Below are 21096 nucleotides of genomic sequence, written 5' to 3' on the forward strand. Positions count from 1 at the left end.
TCAGCCTATTTCCATTAAAGAAATAAAACAAACAAACCAAAAACTCTAACATACACCAAATGAGGTTCTGGCTCATTGTCTAATGTAATGTGTAACAAAAAAGATTTCTCCTTGAGCTTGCATTTTTCTCAGCCAATACATTTATTTCTAATGTCCCCATCTTTTGGTACCTAACTCCCATATACCCAATGGAAAATAACATAATTTCCATTTGAAATACTATAATCTCTCTTACCCACACATTTATTTCTTGCCATGGCTTGACTGCTTCCAGGACATGAATTAGGTCATTCAAAGATAACTTAAGGGTCTTCATACTGCACTGCAATCTTCAGTATAGAAAGATACACAGTCAAAGACACAAGACTGAGTAGGAAGAGAGAAGCTGGGGCCAGATATAAGTAAAAAGGAAGAGCAGGAGCTTCTGAAGAAGTAGTTGGAGAGGGAAGTGAAGAACAGAAGACAGGAGGAGTAAGTGTCAAAAGCAGAAAATGACAGTGTCAAAACCAGAAAATAGATCAAGGAGAATAAGAACAGAGAAGAGGCCTTTGGACGTGGCTATAAGGAAATTATCAATTATCTTGGTATATGCTAAACTCTTTGAACCTTCTGTGGGCTTTATTTGTTAAGCCTGAATATTTTTGTCTTCTCTGGTTTCTTGTTCAGCATTATCCTTTTACAAATGACTTCATGCACAATATTCTATATATTGCTGTAATGAAGCTGTGCAGTGGTAACAATAGTGGAGGTAACAGAAATGTACCAGGGCAGAGTATTCATGATATGGATCATCTGTTTCAAATACAGAGTAGTGTGCAGGTTTTAATAGCTGTGACATAACTTGGTCTTAAAAGCCTCTTTGAAAAGAAAAGTAAAGTATACCTTGTTTAAGCATTTGTCTTTCTCAGACTGTTACAAAAAACAAGTCAATGCAATATGTAGCAAAAAAATTACCAATATTCATAGGGTTTGACTTTATTAATAAATAAATCAACAATCACGCATGGATTCAAGCCAAACTTGGTTGCTTCCAGGGTACCTACTTCAAGGCTGCTCGGACAACATCCGCTGTCTTCCTGTATTATCTCAGTAGAGAAGCAGGTGACCTACATTAGTAAATTAGCAAAGCATACATAACATTTTTTACAGAATCAGAATCTGGCTAGTAGGTAGGGCTGTGTGAAGTTTCAATGGTTGTTTTGTTTTGGTGCTGTTTTGACTCATTTTGTGCTCGAACCAGTGAAATAGAAACAAAACGAAGGGCTTTGAAACATCCTCAAAACGAAATGAGGCCAGTCAAAATGTTTTGAAAGTTTTGAAATGTATTGAATTTTGAAGCAGCTAGTTGGGTGGTAGGAGACAGGGGAGAGTGCTGGGCTAATCACAACACTGGGGAACTCAGCCAGGCTGGATGAAGCCCCTCTTGCAGCCTGGCTGAGTTCCTAGCTCATCGCAGTGCTGGGGAACTCAGCTGGGCTGGAGGAGGCACTTCTTCCAGCCTGGCTGAGTTCCCCAGCACTGTGATTGGCTGGAAACTCAGCCCAGCTGGAGGAGGCACTTCCCCCAGCCGGGCTCAGTTCCTCAGCACTGGGTCCGAGGAGGCAGGAGCAGCATCCTGTGATTGGGCAGGCAGACTGCAGGGGGCTGTGGGAGCTCTGCTGGACTCCTCCTGGGGGTGCGGGCCCCTGATCTGCCTGCTGGATCACAGGGTGCTGCTCCTGCTCCCCAGCTCCTGCTTGTCAGCATCCTGAGGTACAGTGTCCTAGAAACCTCTGTACCTATATCCTTGAAATTTGGCAGGCTTCATGCCCTCAGAAGGGGCTACCATCGCTGCAAGTTTCATAGCAATCAGACAAGACATGACAAAGTTATAGGCTGTTTCATGTTTCCCCATTATAGCCTATGGGCAAAACGTTGAAACAGCAAAACCATTTGACAAAACAGAACGGAACAGTGCTTTTGAAATGAAACAAAACTTGAAACAAAATACTGTTCCATCGAAATGTCAAAACGGATGTCGAAGCAGAACACTACTGTTTCGCACAGCCCGACTAGTAGATAGAGTTTTAAAGAAACATTGTTGACCTGTTGCAACTTTGTTACTGGGCTTCTAGGCTAGAAAAAAAATAGGTGCTGGTGAACCAGCCCTACATACAATTTGTTCTTACTTATATTTGCAGGTACTTCATATTCAGGCACAGTTTAGCTGCACTTTCTGTTAAGAACAATTGTGACAAGTAGTTTCTAGTTTCTTTGTCTTCTGGATATTACTGTCTTTTTCTGAATGCATATCAGATACCTAGCTTATTCCAGTGTCTTTTGCACTGCTATCCACATTCTGCTTCATGGTTTTTTCTACCTAGCCAATGAAAAAATGAGCCATGTGGCTAGACTTTCATTGAAGACTGGTAGAATGTATTTCCATTAATTATTGATGACATTATAACTCATCAGTGGTGGAGCAAAATGTTGTCAATTATGAAAGGCCATGAATAACTATGAAAATAAATATCATATTTAGTCACTGTGATTGAATATCCTTTATCTTATAAGCCAGCAGCTTCTGCTTTTATATCAGTGCTTATTATATTTGAATGGCAAAGGTCTGGAATACTGATCAGTATATATTTTTAGCGCTGGATGAGCCTTAGAGCTGGATGAGTCTTAGAAGTACTGTAGACAGAGAAGGCAGCAAATGTAGATAGGCAACAGGTGTCTGAAAAGAATAATAGTAAAGCTTAAGGTGTTTTGATAAATACATCCACATTTGTTGCTGTAGTAGTATGTTACTGGTAAGTGAAGGGAGATAGGATAACAGAATATTATACAAACAATTGATTTCAGCGCTTTGTGTGATCATATTAAATATAGAAACAAGGTGGAGCAAACTGATTTTATTAGCATGAGTTTGGGGAAAACACGTTATTCGCAAGTGTCAAACTCACAAATGAGTTCTGTAGGTCATTTCAAAATGTCACTCCAAATTTTCATACTTCTTTGTATGGATGTATATGTTACAAACATGAATAGTTCGGGCAGGTTAACGTTATATTCAGATTCATTTTTTTTATTCCCTGGTCAGCAAAGCCAAGAACTTTAATTGTCACAGTCCTGATTCTCATATAATTAAATCAATGCAAAACCAATTTAAATGAGAAGAGAATTGAGCCTTAGGGCTAAGTACAAATATCCCGAAAGCCTGAGATGGAATTGATCCAAGTTACACAGTTTTCCGTAAGCGATGTAGTATAGATCGGTAGTGAACAGAACGCACATTTGCCCTTTGGTGGGGGGAAGGGCGTGTACATTTTAGACTAGGTTCCATCAGTTTTAAACCAATCTGTCTGCTAAACTTCCATTCTGTTATGGGTCTAAACCAGTATTGTATTACCTGTACTGGTAAAACCGTAATGTCTGTACCTGGCCTAGGAGTTTAACTATACAGAGAACTGAAAGAAAAATGAGTCCGAGACATGACCAAAATGTTAATCTTTTATAAGAGGCCTTCAAATGGCTAAACTGAGTGCAGGTTCCATTATGCAGAGCTTCAGGGTACCTATACAAGTGGTCCAATGTGTTCCAATTGGAACACATTGGAGTAGACTTGACTAATCAATTAAACTCATTTAATTAACTAATCACTTAATCTAATTATATTGCACTAGTGTGCCCTGCCATCATGTGTATTCAGCATCTTGCATCTCAAAATGGTGGCAGGGGTGCTTTAATTAAAACTTGGCAAATGAACTTTAGTTAAAGTACCCCTGCGGCCATTTTGAAATGTAGGATGCTGAATATATAGGGGTGTGTGTGTGTGTGTGTGTGTGTGTGTGTGTTTGTATCTTTTATAGTTGCCAATGTTGTTTTCTTAATGAGCAGAAATAATACTCGCATCTGATTGGAATACTTTAGATACCTTCTTTAAACAAGGACATCTGCATCCAAATTGTGGGATAATGGAAGTGCCTGCATTTCACTTGAACAATAAACAGACCCATTATTGTTTTCAGAAATCAGTTGCTATGCTATAATGGTACTCCTAAATATTGAGGAATCATCCTAGATAGCCCAGTGATTTTTTTATAGGAGAGTGTTCTGTGTTAAAAACCCATAATGAGCTTCTCCAGAAACTCACTGGGACTTCTTGGAGAGCTGATGCCGATGCACTGAGAACAACAGCCATAGCACTGGTCTACTCTTTGGCAGAATACACTGGTCTACTCTTTGGCAGAATCAGTATTAACACTGATAAAGCTGACACAACTTAACCAAGCAATGCGAATCATTGCAGGAACAATCCAATCTGCCCCTCTTCAGTGGCTCCTTATTTTTAATAACATACATCCTTTCCCATTTAGAAGAAAAATGCTTTAACTAAATTATAGACAAAAATAAAAAATAACCTACAGCTGCCTATACATGAAGATCTTTTAAACCCACTGCATCTGAGATTAAAATCTAGACATCCTGCTTGGAGAACAGCAATTCAACTTGAGCAAGACTCATTTAACTTCCAAGATGCCTGGATACAAGAGTGACTCAATTCACCTCCTAGTACAGAGGTAAAATTATTATTACAAATCCCACCATTAGGCCAGCTGGCTTTGATCTCCCTAGATATCTTTGGTCTTCTCTAAACTGAATTGAGACAGGACCCGGCAGATGTGGATTTCAGTTACATTGATGGGTTTGGACTAGCTTACTAAACTGCGACTGTGGTGCCTCTTTCCAAACTTTGAATCACATGACTTCTGAATGCCCTCTCCATGAATTTAATGGAACTTTATTGGATCTGCACAACACTATACCTGAGACAATCAGCTGGCTGCAAAATTTGGACATAATATTTGAATACGTTTCTTCTTGCTTTGTGATCACTGTATCATCATATGCTAAAAAACTCCCCAGAAAAACAAAACCTTTTATTATATTATATGCAACAGGAGAGAAGCCTGGGTAAACAGGAATTTCATCAATAAGCTTAAATGTAAAAAAAGCAATCTTATAAAAAGTGGAAACTTGGTTATTGTACTAAGGAAGAATATTGTGTGAGGAATAAAATTAGGACAGTAGTCTGACCTTGATACTTGGAAAGATTAGGAAGTTGGTCATCAAGAAGTCTATTGTGAAATACTGAGAGGAGAATGAGGTGATCAGGAATAACCAGCATGGATTCACCAAGAGCAAGACTGCCTGACCAACCTGATTTCCAATGAGGCAACCTTTACTGTATAAAGTGAAAGGCCCTGTGGATAGGGGGAGAGCAGTGGATGTGACATACTTTGAATGTAGCAAAGATTTTGACACCGTCTCCCACACCATTCTCCTTAAGATAAAGAAATACAGGCTAGATGAAAGAACTGTAAGGTGGATTCACAATTGGTTGGATTGTCATGCTCAGCAAGTAGTCATCAATGGCTTATTGTGTTGTTGGGAGGAAATATCAAATGGGTTCCCTCAGGAGTCTGTCCTAGGTCTGGTATTATTTAATACCTTCATTATTTATTTGGATTATAGGATTAAGTGTATGCTTAGCAAACCTGCACGTGACACCAAGTTCTATGGAGTTGCAGACACTCTGGAGATCAGGGCTAGGATCAGGAATGACCTGAATAGATTGAAAAAATGAACCTCAATCAATCAGATGAAATTCAACAAGGACAAGTGCTAATCCTTGCACTTGGGATGGAATAATTTCATACACAAATAGAGACTGGGAAATAACTTGCTAGGCTGTAGTATTGCAGAGAAGAACCAGGAGGTCACAATGAATCATAAGCTGAATATGAGCCAACAGCATCTTACTGAGAAAAAGCCAACGGCATACAGTATTAGCAGGAGTGTCACTTGCAGATCAATGAGACTTGATTTTTCTGTTTTATTCAGCACTGGTGAAGCCTCACTAGGAGTACTGTGTCCAGTTATGGGCACTTCAAGAAGGATGTAGATCAGGGGTGTCCAACCTTTTTGAATGTGGGGCCAGATTATGAACTTTTATCACCCAATGGGCCGGCGAGCCATATTCAAAGACCTCACAGGAAGTGGTATCACATCAGGAAGTGATGTCACGTGACCTTTGACACCAATGAAGTTGCAGGAAGTGACAATGAAATGGGTCTAACCAGTTCAAAACTCTCCCTCTCTATAGCATCCACCTCTGCCACTGTTTGGGCCAGGATACTGAGCTAGATGGATCCACGGGGCTTACCAAGCATGGCACTTTTTACGGTCTTACATTCAGAAGCTCTTATGTTCTTTGGCTGAGCTTCCAAACTATGGCTGAGATTTGCAAAAAGGGGTAGATAGGCATGTTACAAAATTGTCATAAAAGATTTGGAGCCCTCTAAATCCCATTCATTTTAATGGAAGTTGGCCTTTGACTCAGCTTTGAAAATCTCAGCCCAAGGTGCCAACCAAATAAGTCAAAATATATTTTGCATTTCTATGCATTGTATCTATGTGGGGCTCTCAGGATGAGCCCAGCCGGAGCAGCAGGGGCTCATGTGCACTTTCCCCCTACCTGCGCTGGTCAGTTCTGAGCAGTACCTGCTCAGGACTGACCAGTGCAGGCAGGGGGGAAATGCAGCTCAGCTCTGTCCCGTCCCGAGTGGCGCACAGTTCTGCTGCTACTTCTGCTGGCCGGTGCAGACCCGGCTGGGCTCCTCCCATACCCAGTAGCATGTGGGAAGCCAGCTTCAGCTGCATGCCGCTTTTCCTGGCTGGTGCTGACCCGACTGGGTCTGTCCCATCTGGAGCAGCATGCAGCTGAAGCCAGGTTCCCACATGCTGCTGGGATGGGAGGAGCCTGGCCAGGTCTGCACCGGGCAGCAGAAGTGGTGGCGGAGCCGTGTGCCGCTCGGGACGGGACAAGCCCAGCCACAGCAGCAGGGACTGAGCTACATTTTCCCCCTGCCTGCACTGGTCAGACCCGAGCGGCACATGGCTTCACCGCGGCTTCTGCTGGCTGGTGCAGACCTGGCCAGGCTCCTCCTGTCCCCAGCAGTATGCAGCTGAAACCAGCTTCTCATGTGCTGCTGGGGACGGGAGGAGGCCGGCCAAGTCTGCACTGGCCAGTGTCATAACCCAATGATTTTTAGTGCCTCAGCACATTGGAATTTTCCCACCACATGGAGCTTTCTTTGCACGGTGGATTTCTCAGCTGCAGAGAGAAAACCCCGGTGCAAAAGAGTTCCCGCCACGCGTATGCAAATTTGTGTCCCACTATTGGTCAATTCTAAATTATTCCTACCTGCTGGCTAGCGATTGGTTTGCTAACCGTATAAAAGGTTAGAGCAGTTTCCACCCAAGTTGGAGGACCCCTCAACCATCTCATGGGGAACTCTAAGTGTGCTGTGGAGCCTAGCAAACTCCACGTGTGTCTTGGAGGAGAACTTAGGGACCTGATCAGACTCTAACCACTCCCCATCATTGTGGAAATATTGACGTACCCCCGAGTTGAGCGCTCGTGGAGTCGCACACCGACGACTCATCTCGGTTTGCTTCGAAGAGAGATCTCACCGCTGTGTGTTTGTGTGCAACTTAATTCAAGCAAGTTTTCTTCCTGCACTGCGACCATTGGCAGTGTAAGTAAAGCTTTCTTTATACAACCAATACGCTTCCATGCCTAACTCTATTCCATCGTGGAAAAACCCCACCTGACGATCCGGGCTACTGGCCATAGCCTTAGACCGCCCTTGGCTCCCACAGCCAGCAGAAGCGGCAGTGGAGCCGTGTGCTGCTTGGGACAGGATGAACCCGGCTGGAGCAGCAGGGGCTCAGCTGCACTTTCCCCCTACCTGTGCCGGTCAGTCCCAAGTGGCACATGGCTCCGCTGCTGCTTCTGCTGGCCCGTGCCAACCTGGCCAGGCTCCTCCCATCCCCAGCAGCACGTGGGAAGCCGGTATCAGCTGCGTGCCGCTCCGGATGGGACAGACCTGCCGGGGTCGGCACCAGCCAGCAGAAGCCGCAGCGGAGCCGTGTGCTGCTCGGGACTGACCGGTGCAGGTAGGGGGAAAGTGCAGCTGAGCCCTGCTGCTCCGGCTGGACTCATCCTGTCCCGAGCGGCACATGGCTACTCCTCTTCCCACATGCACCGCGTTGGCAATGTCAAGCTGATGCGGTGCGTGTGGGAACCTTGTCCCTTCTCCAGCCCTCCAGAAGCCATTAGGAAGCTGCTGAGGGGTTGGGGGAGGGACAAGGGATGGGAACGAAAGTAAACAGTGTTTACTTTTGTTTCCCATCTCAGCACCGTGGGCCTCAGAAAATGGCTTGGCGGGCTGCATGTTGGACAAGCCTGGTCTAACTTTATTAATACAACAAGTATCATCTTAACAGCTTCTGTATTCAGAGAGAGTAAAACATTCAGTACAATAATCTCACCTAACCCCAGATGTTCCTTTGCTCAACAGAAAAAGATGGCCACTCAGTTCCTGGAAGCAAAGGGTACATCGTGGGCTGGAACAGTCCAGACAGGTGTTGAAAGCTGGATTTATGACAATGACAAACTTTCTTGCTGCCCGCTTCTCATGCTTTTCTTCACTTCTTTTATGGCTTTCTGCTTTTGAATAGATCTCTGTGCAGTCAGCATACTGCCCATCTTTTATTCCATCAACATATTCCTCTGTCTAACAGATCCATTACAAGCACACCTCTTAATTTGGCCTTTTTCTGATGTCTTATTTGGACATTGTCAATTGGTCTCCCTTATCACCTTTCATTAATATAGCCAATTCTGTCATCCCTCTGATTTAGCTGTTAGTGCCAAGTTCAGTTAATTGGGCCTAGTAACAAGGCCATCGCTATATTATGTTAAAATAACTTCTCACAATGATAAAAAAGAAAAGATATAATATAATAATCACCTATGAGCTCTACAAAAACAACTCAAAGACAGCTAATAATAAAAAACAAAAGTTAATAACGACAAAACTTAAGCAGTGATTAAATAATGCTAAAGTATAAACAGTACTGTTCAGGTGACAATAATTTGGATCTTATTCAGCACTGGATGCTGAATACAAGGCATGATCTGTGGCTTAGCAGAGCTGCTAACCACAAGACAGAATGATATATTAAAAATATATTGCAAGATGCTTAAGCAACCAGATTTTGCTTATGAATGCTTATGCTAAGCCGGCCATGTGCTAATGCTAAGTAACCATCTTAACTGTGTCAACCATTGTCTGAGAAAAAAGCAGCAAGCGAATCTGTGTGAGTCTGTGTGCTGTGAACCAGCTACAGTGAGGCATGAGATAAGATAAAGGGGCCCCCAAAAAGGTGGAAGATGGTACAACCTAAGACAAAAACAGACTGGAATGTGAAAAACAATACGTAATTGGTAACAGAATCCAAGATGAACATATGCAAAAAGGTGACTAGTGATTGGTGAAGAAGCCTCCAGAAGCTCCTAGGTTTTGGTCAAAGTCTGCCCATTGACAGAAGAAAAGTCAAGGGCTTAGACATGCACTACATGCTGTAGGCAGTGTCGGTGGTGGGGACGAGGCTGGAGAACATCCATTGAAGCCACCGGCGGCAGGGACAGGGCTGCAGAACACCCACACAAGTCACCAGCAGTCTCGGCGGCAGGGATGGGGCTGGTAAGCATCTGCAGATGCCGCTGGTGGCGTCACAAGTGGGGACAGGGCTGGCAAGCATCCGCAGAAGCTGCTGGTGGTGGCGGCAGAAACGGCCCTGTCAGGGGGGCACATGCCTCTCCGTGCCCCACCCTACCAATTGCCTATGGCTGGGCTGGGCTGCTGCATTTCTAGTCAGGTAGTGCTGAAGGTGTCAACTGACTTCATAGCTCATGCTCATCTCCCTGATTCAGGCTAATCTCTCTGCACTCCACAGGTGTTAACAACCCTCTATCCTTTTTAATGGTCTTGATGTTTCACTTCTCAAATGCTCCTTTCTTTGCAATATTGCTGCCTGTTAGCCATTCCTGGTAATGTCTCTCTCCTATTTCGCAGCCATACAGACTGTTTTTAGTTCTAGTTAAAAAACTTAACTCAAGTAAGGTAACATTAATTTAGGTGTAGAACTGATTCGCAGTCAGGGTGTTGGCCAAATCTAGGATTTAAGCAAATAAAGTCATCAGCCAATTAGTAGTTCAGTGAGTGAGGGCTAATGTGTGCAGTCTAAACTGCAGCATGTATCAACTGGATGCTCAGACCACTCTGGAAAGGAGCCAGGTATCATTCAACAACGCACTTCTCCAACATGAATTTTAAACTGGAACTAACTATGACAGTTTATTAACCACAACAAATGCCAACTGGCAAATACAAAATCTATTATACTATTTTAAAACAGCTTGGTATACTAAACATACACTAATTCCTATTCTTTACATTATTATACACTGGGGTACATACAAGACTCACAGACATAGAACAGCAAGAGGAAAGGCGGGGATATACTTGCCTCAGGATGCAGTAGTGTTAACTGAATTCCCGTCTGTGTTGGGGAAGTTCAGTCACAAGCTGCCCTTCAGGTACACCTCCTGTCACCACCTCTCACACAGTCTCTCAAACAAGTTGACACCCTCACAAGCCGTGCACGCTCTCCCAGGCACCCACAGATGCACACACACGCCTTCTGAGGTGAAGGATCCTTTTCTATCTAGACTGCACACGGCATTCAGAACTGACAGCACCTCCTTCAGGTGATAACGGACCTTTTGTGCATGGCACCCTATTTTCTACCTGTGGCCCTCTGCCTTTCACTACCGCAGGCTGCAGGGCCACCGAAAGGTCAAACTACGTAAACAGCCTTACAGGAGCACCTACATGAGATGCTGCTGCGCAGTCGTTACTGTGCATTTATTTAGTTCTTGTATCAACAAAAACAAATTCTTGTATAAACAGGTACTAAATAAATGGGCAGTAATGTGAGTTACTGCTCAGTAGCACCAGCGAACACCTTGTTTGTGACATGACTGCGCAGTACCCTAACAGTACCGCACCGTAACATCCCATCACACAATGCTACCACACAGCAGTGTTGGGCTACTGCGCAGTCAGTGTCTCTTGTAAACGCACCTTGTATTGGAGGCACTGTCTGGGCAATCAGGTTTTGTTTCATGAATCTGATTAAGAGACCTACATTTAGCAATAATGAATCTAGTGCTAATGACATACTATCTTTTAACTATGTTGACTATATTTTGTCTAGTTTGTTTTTAACTAGAAATATGAACTAGCAAATTGGTGCACATTCCAATAGTTATATATTTTGATTGCATTCAACTTGAACTGAATAATATAGCACTTGCCCCTAGTATATTAGTAATGCTTTTCGTTCCTCTTTAACAGGAGCAAAAAATCTGTGAGGATGTGCTACACTATCTGCACCCCGCTTTTCAAAATCCTACATCAGCCCAGGCTGCTGTGATAAAGCCACTGACTTCAGCAGGCAAGAGCCTACCCTCATACAAGAGGTAATGGAAAGGGCCAAATTCTGTGGCTAGATAATTATACATGGAGTGCCCCATATCTGCCACAGGTGCCTTGCATATGCAACAAAGGATAGCATTTGGTCTGAAAACATGTACCAAAGGTAATGCAGCTCACCTGAACTAAGGAATATTTTCTTCTTTTTTACCACTTATGCGTTGCTCCAGAGAGGGAGAAAGGGACTTCTGCTTTTTGTAAAACTTTATTATATCACTATTAAAAACAAGTGGTGAATGTGGAAAGGTATGTGGCCCTCTCATGGGCTAAGCATGAATAGGGTGCAATATGTCCTGCTTTGGCTGGGATGGTCCCATATTTTGTAGGCTGGTTCCGGCTGGTTGGTCAAAATTTAAACAGAAGGCCCGGAACTGCAAGGGCACGGGCCCAGTGTGGCAGGGAGGCAGAGGAGCACGGTGGAAGAGGAAGCTTGAAGCCGGAATAAGGGGAAGAGAGAGCAGCGTGCGCGTGGATGGCATTTGGTCTGAAAACACCTGCATCAGCTGTTTTATGACTATCATAGGTTACTGCTCGACTTTTATTGAACCAACTACTCCCTCTTTCTGACTCGCCTTCTTTTGGAGGTTGCAACATAGTGGTCTTTTATACAAACTACTCTGCCACAAGTAGCCCCACCACATTTCCACCAGCTTCTCCAGTCAGATGCAGTTGATGGTCAGTTGCTAATCACCATCTAGGCCAGACTAGAACTCCTGTGCTATTGGTGCCACCCCTTCCAGGATGCTGAGGGGCAGGGGTGGATCGTGCTTCACAGTCAGATCACTGTTGATTGTTAATACTTTTGTCCCATTTTGTATCAGGTCATTCAGTTGTGAAACGTCTTTGGGAACTGTTGGGACACATGCATGCACGTTCCCGTCTCTGTTTTCTTGTCCCAATGCCTTGGGCAGCAGGAGTTTCTTTGGTTTCAGCAAAATGTGGTTGTGAGCAGTGGTGCCCAAATCCGTTTAGTTGCCTTGACCATGCACTCCAGCCTCTTGGATGCCAACTCTTATGGCCAGACAGTTTGGCGCTCAATAACTCCCACTCACAGGGCACACTCTCCAACGCACCCGCCACATGTTATCTTTTAAGAAAGAGGGAGGGTCCTTGGTCATTTGTGGTTGCCCCCACAAGTAGGTCAAGTTGCCAGTCCTCAGGGCTCCTCCTCCCTTTATACTCCTTCCACATGCCAACCGGTTCTTACAGAGTAACCAGGCTACAGTTGTTTTCCTGGGAGCCCTGAGAAAAATCCGAGTTGCTCCTTCAGTGCTCCTCTGAATGAAGCAATGCTCTCTGGGGCTTCTCTCCTCATTGAGCCACTCTTGCTCTCATGCGAGGTTAGGGCCCCTCTGGCTGGAGATTCCAGTTTGGTGAGCAGACTTCTTCCCTACTCATTTCACTGCTACCGAGGCTTGGCTGCAGCTGGGCTTTGCGCTCCATCCTCCAGGCTCCCCAGGCTCACCCTTTCTGTTGGCATGGGGCGCGCTCCAATCCGTACCCAGCACAAAGTGATGAATCAGGGTGGCTGCAGTGCTTGTGGTTCTGCTGCCTGCAGCACTGCCAGTCCTGCAGGTAAGTATTCAGGTGTGTAGGTCCTTGCCACACATATGCCTGCCATCTGACTGCTGGCAGGACTGCCCCTGGGGACCTCGCTATTCTGGCCGCACTCACCGAAGTGCACCCACTGCAACAGTCTTGCACTTCCTTCAGTGTGAACATAATTTACACTTTGCACTGTTGGCTGTAATGAAGAGAAAAATAAACAAGTTAGAGAAAAGTAGGTTAAACAAATACCACAAGGTGGAGAGTCACTGGCTGAATAGCTAAAAGATAAATGTATCCATGTGAGAATGGCAGGAGTCTTGCAGGGGCCCGTCTTGGTCCCGGAGTGGCTCAACACGTTTATTTCTGACTTGGATGCTGCAATAAATTGCTTCCCGAGAAAATCTAAAGAAGATATGAAGCTAGGAGGGATTGAAAACACAATGAAGGACAGGGGCACGATGCAGAAGGACCCTGGTAGCCTGAAAAGCTAGGTTAGAACCAACAAGATGAAGATCAATGCTGACAAATGCAAGGTGCTGCCCTTTGGGCAGAAGAATCAAAAACATAACAAAACAGGCGAGACATAGCTGGATGTCAGATGTACTGAGAAAGATCTGGGAATCTTGGTAGATGAAAGACTCAATAGGAGTCTGCAGCGTGATGCAGCTGCACAAAAGGCAAAGCTCCCAGAGTCCGCCATTAAGGGGAGGAGGAAACAAAGTGAAGCTTCCTTTTCCAAACCTCCTGTTAAGAAAATGTCCATTTTTAACCAGAGAGGGATCTTGTAGTAATCTGTGGGGGCAGGGATGGGGGGCAACAGGTTAGGTAGGTGTACCCCGTACCCACCCTGAGTACCACTCTGATCCACTTCCCTTGCTTGAACTGCTGCTGTGCTTTCTCCTCCCATCCTCTCCTCCCTGCCTGCTCTTCTGCTCTGCTCAACCTGTTGCTGAGCTGGCCATCCCCTCCCCAGTTTGCTGTATGCCACACACAAAGGCTGCTTCTGCCACTTGTGGCACTCATGCCTCAGGTTGGGCATCCCTGTTCTAATCTGTCTCCATCCCCACATCCCCGAGCTGCTACCTCTCCACCACTTCAGAACCCTGCTGATATTTCTCTATTGCCTTGTCCCCGTTCCTCCCTACTGCTGCCTCATACCCATGCTCCTCGTACTCCATAGGCTCATCTCCTTGCTCCTCATACTTCGGAGGCTCATCTCCTTGCTTCTCACACTCCATACACTCAATTCATTGCTCCTCATACTCCATGCACTCCTCTCCTTGCTCCTCGCACTCCATACACTCATCTCCTTGCTTCTTGCACTCCATACAGTACATCTTGTCCCTCACACTTCATAGACTCATCTCCTTGCTCTAGCACTGCATACACTCATCTCCTTGCTCCTCATACTCCATACGCTCATCTCCTTGCTCTTTGTACTCCATACACTCATCGCTTTGCTCCTTACACTCCATTCGCTCATCTCCTTGCTCTTCCCACTCCATATACTCAAAACCTTGCTCCTCATACTCCATATGTTCATCCATACTCATTTTCACACCAACGGAAAACTTTTCGCACACTGTCACTGCTCTTCTGAGGGCAGAGGAAAGCAGAAGTAAAACAGGTAGGGGAAGGTGAAGAGGAGCCAACATTTATCATGTCAAAGCCTTTGTGATGTCACCGTCCCACTGCCCAATAGCTTGAGGCCCTCTCCAAGGCTCTGATGATGTCACAGTGGGACACAGCTTGCAGGACTGATGTCCTGACCCTCGCCAGCCCAGCAAAGCTTGCAGTCATTTCCCCTTGAATGCGCTGGATCACCCCCTTCATGCACTCATGATTCTGGGCACCAATCAGGTGATGCATTAATATAGCACAGGCTTTTGCCTAGGTGACCCTGACTTGTCCAGCTTTGTATATTAGGAGGTCAGAAGGGGCCTGAGGATGAAAGCCAAAGTTCACCCCAACACATTTAGCAATTAGGTGCAGGTTTTAAATATTGAGGGTGATTGACCACTGGAAGCAGCAACCATTGGAAGCAGCAGTGACGAATTCTTCGTTGCTTACTATCTTCTTACAAAGACCAGTGTTTTTCTGGAAGATGTGTCTTAGGCAAGCACAAGTAACTGAACCCATGACCAGAACAATAGTTGGAAGTGTAGTCCCCATGGGAGGTCAGACTGGATGATCTCACAGACCCTTCAGGCCATAAACTCGATAGGTCTGTTGTCCAAGCCCTGTGATTTCCTAGTGCTGCTCTGTCAAAGAAGATTCCTTTCAGATCATGGCCTGGGTCCTCCCTTCTCACCCTCTCCCTTCTTACCTTCTTGTTTGTAAGAAACAAGAAGGTAAGAAACAATGGGCCCCTTGGGACTCGGAGCGGGGGGGCAGCAAAGGCACCAGTCGCAGGGCTCAAGTGCCTATATACTAATGCTAGGAGCATGGGGAACAAGCAGCATGAATCAGCGCTCCTGCTTGCACTAAACACCTATGACTTAGTGGGGCTAACAGAGACCTGGTGGGATTCATCCCATGACTGGGTGGTACATATTGAGGGCTATAGATTGTATAGAAAGGACAGGTCGGGGAAGAAAGGGGTGGGGGGGTTGCACTTTATGTCAGTGAGCAATATACATCAACCCTCATCAAGACAGAATCCGAGGTTGAGGAAGTAGAAGGATTGTGGGTTAGGCTACATGGGGGGCAAGGAGAAAGGGATTTGGTGGTAGGGGTCTGCTACAGACCCCCACACCAAGGGGAAGAAATAGATGCGGGGCTCCTGAGGCAACTCTCGGAGACCATAAAAGCTAAAGAGGCGGTAGTCATGGGGGACCTAAACTACCCGGACATCTGCTGGGAGACACAGACAGCAAGGTCCCATTGCTCACGCAGGTTTCTAACCTGTGTACAGGACCTCCACCTGACACAGGAGGTACACGGTCCCACTAGGGGGAATGCCATACTGGATCTGGTATTGGCAACGGGAGATGACATGATAGGGGACCTCCAGATTGGTAGCCATTTGGGAGACAGTGATCACCTTATAATAGAATTCAACATAAGACGGCGAGTGGGTAAGGGAACTAGTAGGGTGAAAGTGCTAGACTTTAGGAAAGCTGATCTCAATGCACTCAGGCGATTAGTCAAGGAAGCACTGCAGAGTAGGAGTTTTGATGGGATGGGAGCCCAAGAAGGGTGGCTGTGCCTAAAGGAAACGATCCTTCGGGCACAAAGCAAGATGATCCCCGAGCGAGGCAAAAGAGGGAAAGGGGCCAGGAGGCTTCCATGGCTGACCAGAGAAATCCAGGGCGGCCTAAGGGCCAAAAGGGGAGCACATAAAAAGTGGAAACAGGGTGAGATCACTAAAGATGAATATACCTCCTCTCCTCGCGCTTGTAGGGAGGCAGTTAGGCGGGCCAAAGCTACCATGGAGCTGAGGATGGCAACCCAAGTAAAAGACAACAAGAAATTGTTTTTTAGATATATTGGGAGTAAAAGGAAGGCCCAGGGAGGAATAGGACCGCTGCTAAATGGGCAGAAACAATTGGTGACAGATAGGGGGGACAAGGCTGAACTCCTCAACGAGTTCTTTGCCTCAGTGTTCCTAAGTGAGGGGCACGACAAGTCTCTCACTGGGGTTGTAGAGAGGCAGCAGCAAGGCACCAGACTTCCATACGTAGATCCTGAGGTGGTGCAGAGTCATTTGGAAGAACTGGATGCCTTTAAATCGGCAGGCCCGGATGGGCTCCATCCGAGGGTGCTGAAGGCACTGGCCGACATCATTGCAGAGCCACTGGCGGGAATATTCGAACGCTCGTGGCGCACGGGCCAAGTCCCAGAAGACTGGAAAAGGGCTAACGTGGTCCCCATTTTCAAAAAGGGGAGGAAGGAGGACCCGGGCAACTATAGGCCGGTCAGTCTCACCTCCATCCTTGGTAAAGTCTTTGAAAAAATTATCAAGGCTCACATTTGTGAGAGCCCGGCAGGGCAAATTATGCTGAGGGGAAACCAGCACGGGTTTATGGCGGGCAGATCGTGCCTGACCAACCTAGTCTCTTTCTATGACCGGGTTACGAAATGCCTGGACACAGGAGGAGGGGTGGATGTCGTATACTTAGACTTCAGGAAGGCCTTCGATACGGTATCCCACCCCATACTGGTGAACAAGCTAAGAGGCTGTGATGTGGATGACTGCACAGTCCAGTGGGTGGTGAATTGGCTAGAGGGTCGCACCCAAAGAGTCGTGGTAGATGGGTCGGTCTCAACCTGGAAGGCTGTGGGCAGCGGGGTCCCGCAGGGCTCGGTCCTCGGACCGATACTCTTTAACGTCTTCATCAGCGACTTGGACGAGGGAGTGAAATGTACTCTGTCCAAGTTTGCAGATGACACAAAGCTATGGGGAGAAGTGGACACGCCGGAGGGCAGGGAACAGCTGCAGGCAGACCTGGATAGGTTGCACAAGTGGGCTGAAAACAACAGAATGCAGTTCAACAAGGAGAAATGCAAAGTGCTGCACCTAGGGAGGAAAAATGTCCAGCACACCTACAGCCTAGGGAATGACCTGCTGGGTGGCACAGAGGTGGAAAGACTCCAAGATGAACATAAGTCGGCAGTGTGACGAAGCCATCAGAAAAGCCAATGGCACTTTATCGTGCATCAGCAGATGCATGACGAATAGGTCCAGGGAGGTGATACTTCCCCTCTATAGGGCGTTGGTCAGACCGCAGTTGGAGTACTGCGTGCAATTCTGGGCGCCACACTTCAAGAAGGATGCGGATAACCTGGAGAGGGTACAGCGAAGGGCGACTCGTATGGTCAAGGGCCTGCAGACCAAGCCCTACGAGGAGAGACTAGAGAAACTGGACCTTTTCAGCCTCCGCAAGAGAAGGTTGAGAGGCGACCTTGTGGCTACCTATAAGTTCATCACGGGGGCACAAAGGGAATTGGTGAGGATTTATTCACCAAGGCGCCCCCGGGGGTTACAAGAAACAATGGCCACAAGCTAGCAGAGAGCAGATTTAGATTGGACATTAGGAAGAACTTCTTCACGGTTCGAGTGACCAAGGTCTGGAACGGGCTCCCAAGGGAGGTGGTGCTCTCCCCTACCCTGTGGGTCTTCAAGAGGAGGTTAGACGAGTATCTAGCTGGGGTCATCTAGACCCAGCACTCTTTCCTGCTTACGCAGGGGGTCGGACTTGATGATCTATTGAGGTCCCTTCCGACCCTAACATCTATGAATCTATGAATCTATGAATTCTCGCTCACTCAGTCCAACATGTTCATTCCCAAGACACAGGGAATATTCTAAATGCCGCCAGCTCATCCTGCCTCGATCATGCAAAGCCAGAGAAAAACAGGGGCAAATCTTCCTTAGAGGAGCACGCCATGGAATTGGTTCTCCACTCACGTACAATAGAAGTAGGGAGTGACCAGGGCTGCAGTTGGGGCCCGGTGCCTAATGGCTTAGCAGCAGTCAGGGCCTGGCACTCTCAGGTCTCAAGAAGAGTCTGGATCTGGTACTTGAAGGCCCAGCAACAGTTTGGGCCCGACACCTCAGGCCTTTGCAGCGGTCGGAGCATGGTGCCTTGGTGCTTAGGAACTGCAGGGGTCTGACGCCTGAGGCCTTAGTACAAGTTTAGGCCCGGCCACTTGTTCCTTAGCAACAGCCTGGGGCTGCAGCCTTAGCAACTGTATGGCCTGGTACCTGAGGCCTTGGTAGAGATCAGGGCCTGAAGTCCTCTGCCCTTAACAAGGAGTACTCCGTTTTCCCAGAATTGGAAGTGCTTCTCCATTGACTGCCTTGGACACTAGCCTACAGGGTTGAAGGCTCCTTTCTGTCTCTGTTGTGTCTGGTTCCCATACTTGACTTTGTACAAAGGATATCACTTGATACAGGCTGAGGAGGCATGATCATAGGCTTGCTTCACCTGATCACAGACTGGATGTTACCCTCACTGCTCACAAAAAAAAAAAATCACATCACCAGCATATGCTCTCAACCTAACTGGGGGCCAGCAGCTGGGGCTGTGGCCAGTGCAGGCCCATCAGGCCCACTGCTGTAGCACCTGTAGCTCAGTAGTTCGGGCATAGAGCATTGCAGAGGGAGAGAGAGCAGCTCTGTCAGACATCCCTGCATGCTGGGAATGGGGCACGTAAGCTCTCTGTTCACTTTCAGGAGCAGAGAGAGGTTCCAGTACAGGAGCCAGATGGTTGATGTGAAAGCAGGCCCAGAGTATGAAATAGAAGTTGTGGCTGACCGTTTGAGATGGTTGGTCAGAGCACTGGTCCTGTACACAGGAGCCATAGCAGTTGCCAGCTCTTAATGTTACCAGATCCCCTTTGTTGGGCAGCAGTGCGATGGCTGCTCACCAGCAGCTGGCCAGGAGGATCCTATGTTTGAAGCTGTCCTGGAAGATGGGCAGAGGTCTGGGCTGAGGAGGGGCCAAAACATCTTGGAGAATTTGACGGGTAATCAGTCAAGGCCTGGCACCTTCCCCATGGCAAGCTCTTCAACTAGCAGCAGTCAGTTTTGCCCAGGGACATCTCTGAGCTGCTCAGCCTCAGACATGGAGCATTTGGGGAGGCCCTTATGCAACTGTTGTTTGGCCTCTGGGCAGGTAGCCTCACCTCTAAACAGCTCCTTGTCGAAGCTAACAGCACTCTTTCAGATCTTGATAGGATCTGTGAGCACCTGGGTCCCACTGGGTTGTACAGTGACCGATGATTTCTTATTCTGTGCACTTTTTCTTTAGGTTGAAAAAAGCGCCGAGTCATGGCATCAGGCTCTGTGAGTTCTTGGAAGGAGGTTCAAGTTCTTGCACCCTGGGTCAAACCCTCTGCCAGTTCTCTCAAGGCACATTTCCTGGAGCTTGAGGCTCTCGTACAGACTGTGGTCATTATCAGCATCCCTCAAGGTAGCCTTAAGCTCCACAATATCTTCCTCAAGTTCTTGCATATGCAGTGGTGGTCTTGGATTGCCTTGTGTATTCTGTTGGCAGAAAAAGACCCAAGTCACGGCATCAGTGTCTGTGAGTTCTTGGAAGCAGGTTCAAGTTCTTGCATCCTGGGTCAAACCCTCTACCAGTTGCCTGCCTATGGCCTTAGACCGACAGAGCTACAAATAAGAGCCCTGTACCAGTACTCGTAAGCACTCTTCCTGGAGACTGAGACTCTCATACAGCCAGTGTGTTAGCACAGCTGTCCACCAGATAATGCTTAGGGAATCGTTAAAGCACAGTTAACCCTTAAATGGAGCGTGAATTATGAATGAAGACAACTCTGTGTCCCAAAATCGAAGTTCCAGTTCAATGCAGACAACTCAGCATCTTAAAATCTAACAGCTTGGACAACTCGGTGTCCTAAATTCAAAATGCAGGCAAGTTGGTGTCAGACAACTCAGTGTCTTAAAATCAAAGTCTTGGACAACTCGGTTTCCTCAAATTAAAGTCTAACTCAGGGGGTGTCCAACCCTTTTGAATGTGGGGCCGGATCATGAACTTTTTATCACCCAGTGGGCCGGCGAGCCATATTCAAAGACCGCACAGGAAGTGGTATCACATCAGGAAGTGATGTCACGTGACCTTTGACACCAATGAAGTTGCAGGAAGTGAAAATGAAATGGGTCTAACCAGTTCAAAACTCTCCCTCTCTGTAGCATCCACCTCTGCCACTGTTCGGGCCAGGATACTGAGCTAGCTGGATCACAGGGTTTACCAAGCATGGCACTTTTTACGGTCTTACATTCAGAAGCTCTTATGTTCTTTGGCTGAGCTTCCAAACTATGGCTGAGATTTGCAAAAAAGGGTAGATAGGCATGTTACAAAGTTGCCATAAAAGATTTGGAGCCCTCTAAATCCCATTCATTTTAATGGAATTTGGTTTTTGACTCAGCTTTGAAAATCTCAGCCCAAGGTTGCCAACCAAATAAGTCAAAATATAGTTTGCATTTCTATGCAGTGCATCTATGTGGGGCTCTCCAAGCATTTTACAAATGTTAAATGAACCTCAGGACGAGCCCAGCCGAAGCAGCAGAGGCTCAGCTGCACTTTCCCCCTACCTGGGCTGGTCGGTTCCGAGCGGCACACAGCTCCGCTGC

The 21096-nt window shown here is 46.6% G+C and overlaps 1 long non-coding RNA gene across 1 annotated transcript in view; it reads left to right on the forward strand.

Moving 5' to 3' along the window:
• Positions 1-21096, forward strand: part of LOC132248336 (uncharacterized) — a 176620-nt gene that overhangs the window by 16593 nt on the left and 138931 nt on the right. Inside the window, exon 4 of the long non-coding RNA XR_009459510.1 lies at positions 11313-11437. This is a non-coding gene — a long non-coding RNA (uncharacterized LOC132248336). The remainder of the gene's footprint in view (positions 1-11312; positions 11438-21096) is intronic.

The sequence above is a fragment of the Alligator mississippiensis genome, chromosome 2 (assembly GCF_030867095.1).
Source record: "Alligator mississippiensis isolate rAllMis1 chromosome 2, rAllMis1, whole genome shotgun sequence".
NCBI classification, from domain to species: domain Eukaryota; kingdom Metazoa; phylum Chordata; order Crocodylia; family Alligatoridae; genus Alligator; species Alligator mississippiensis.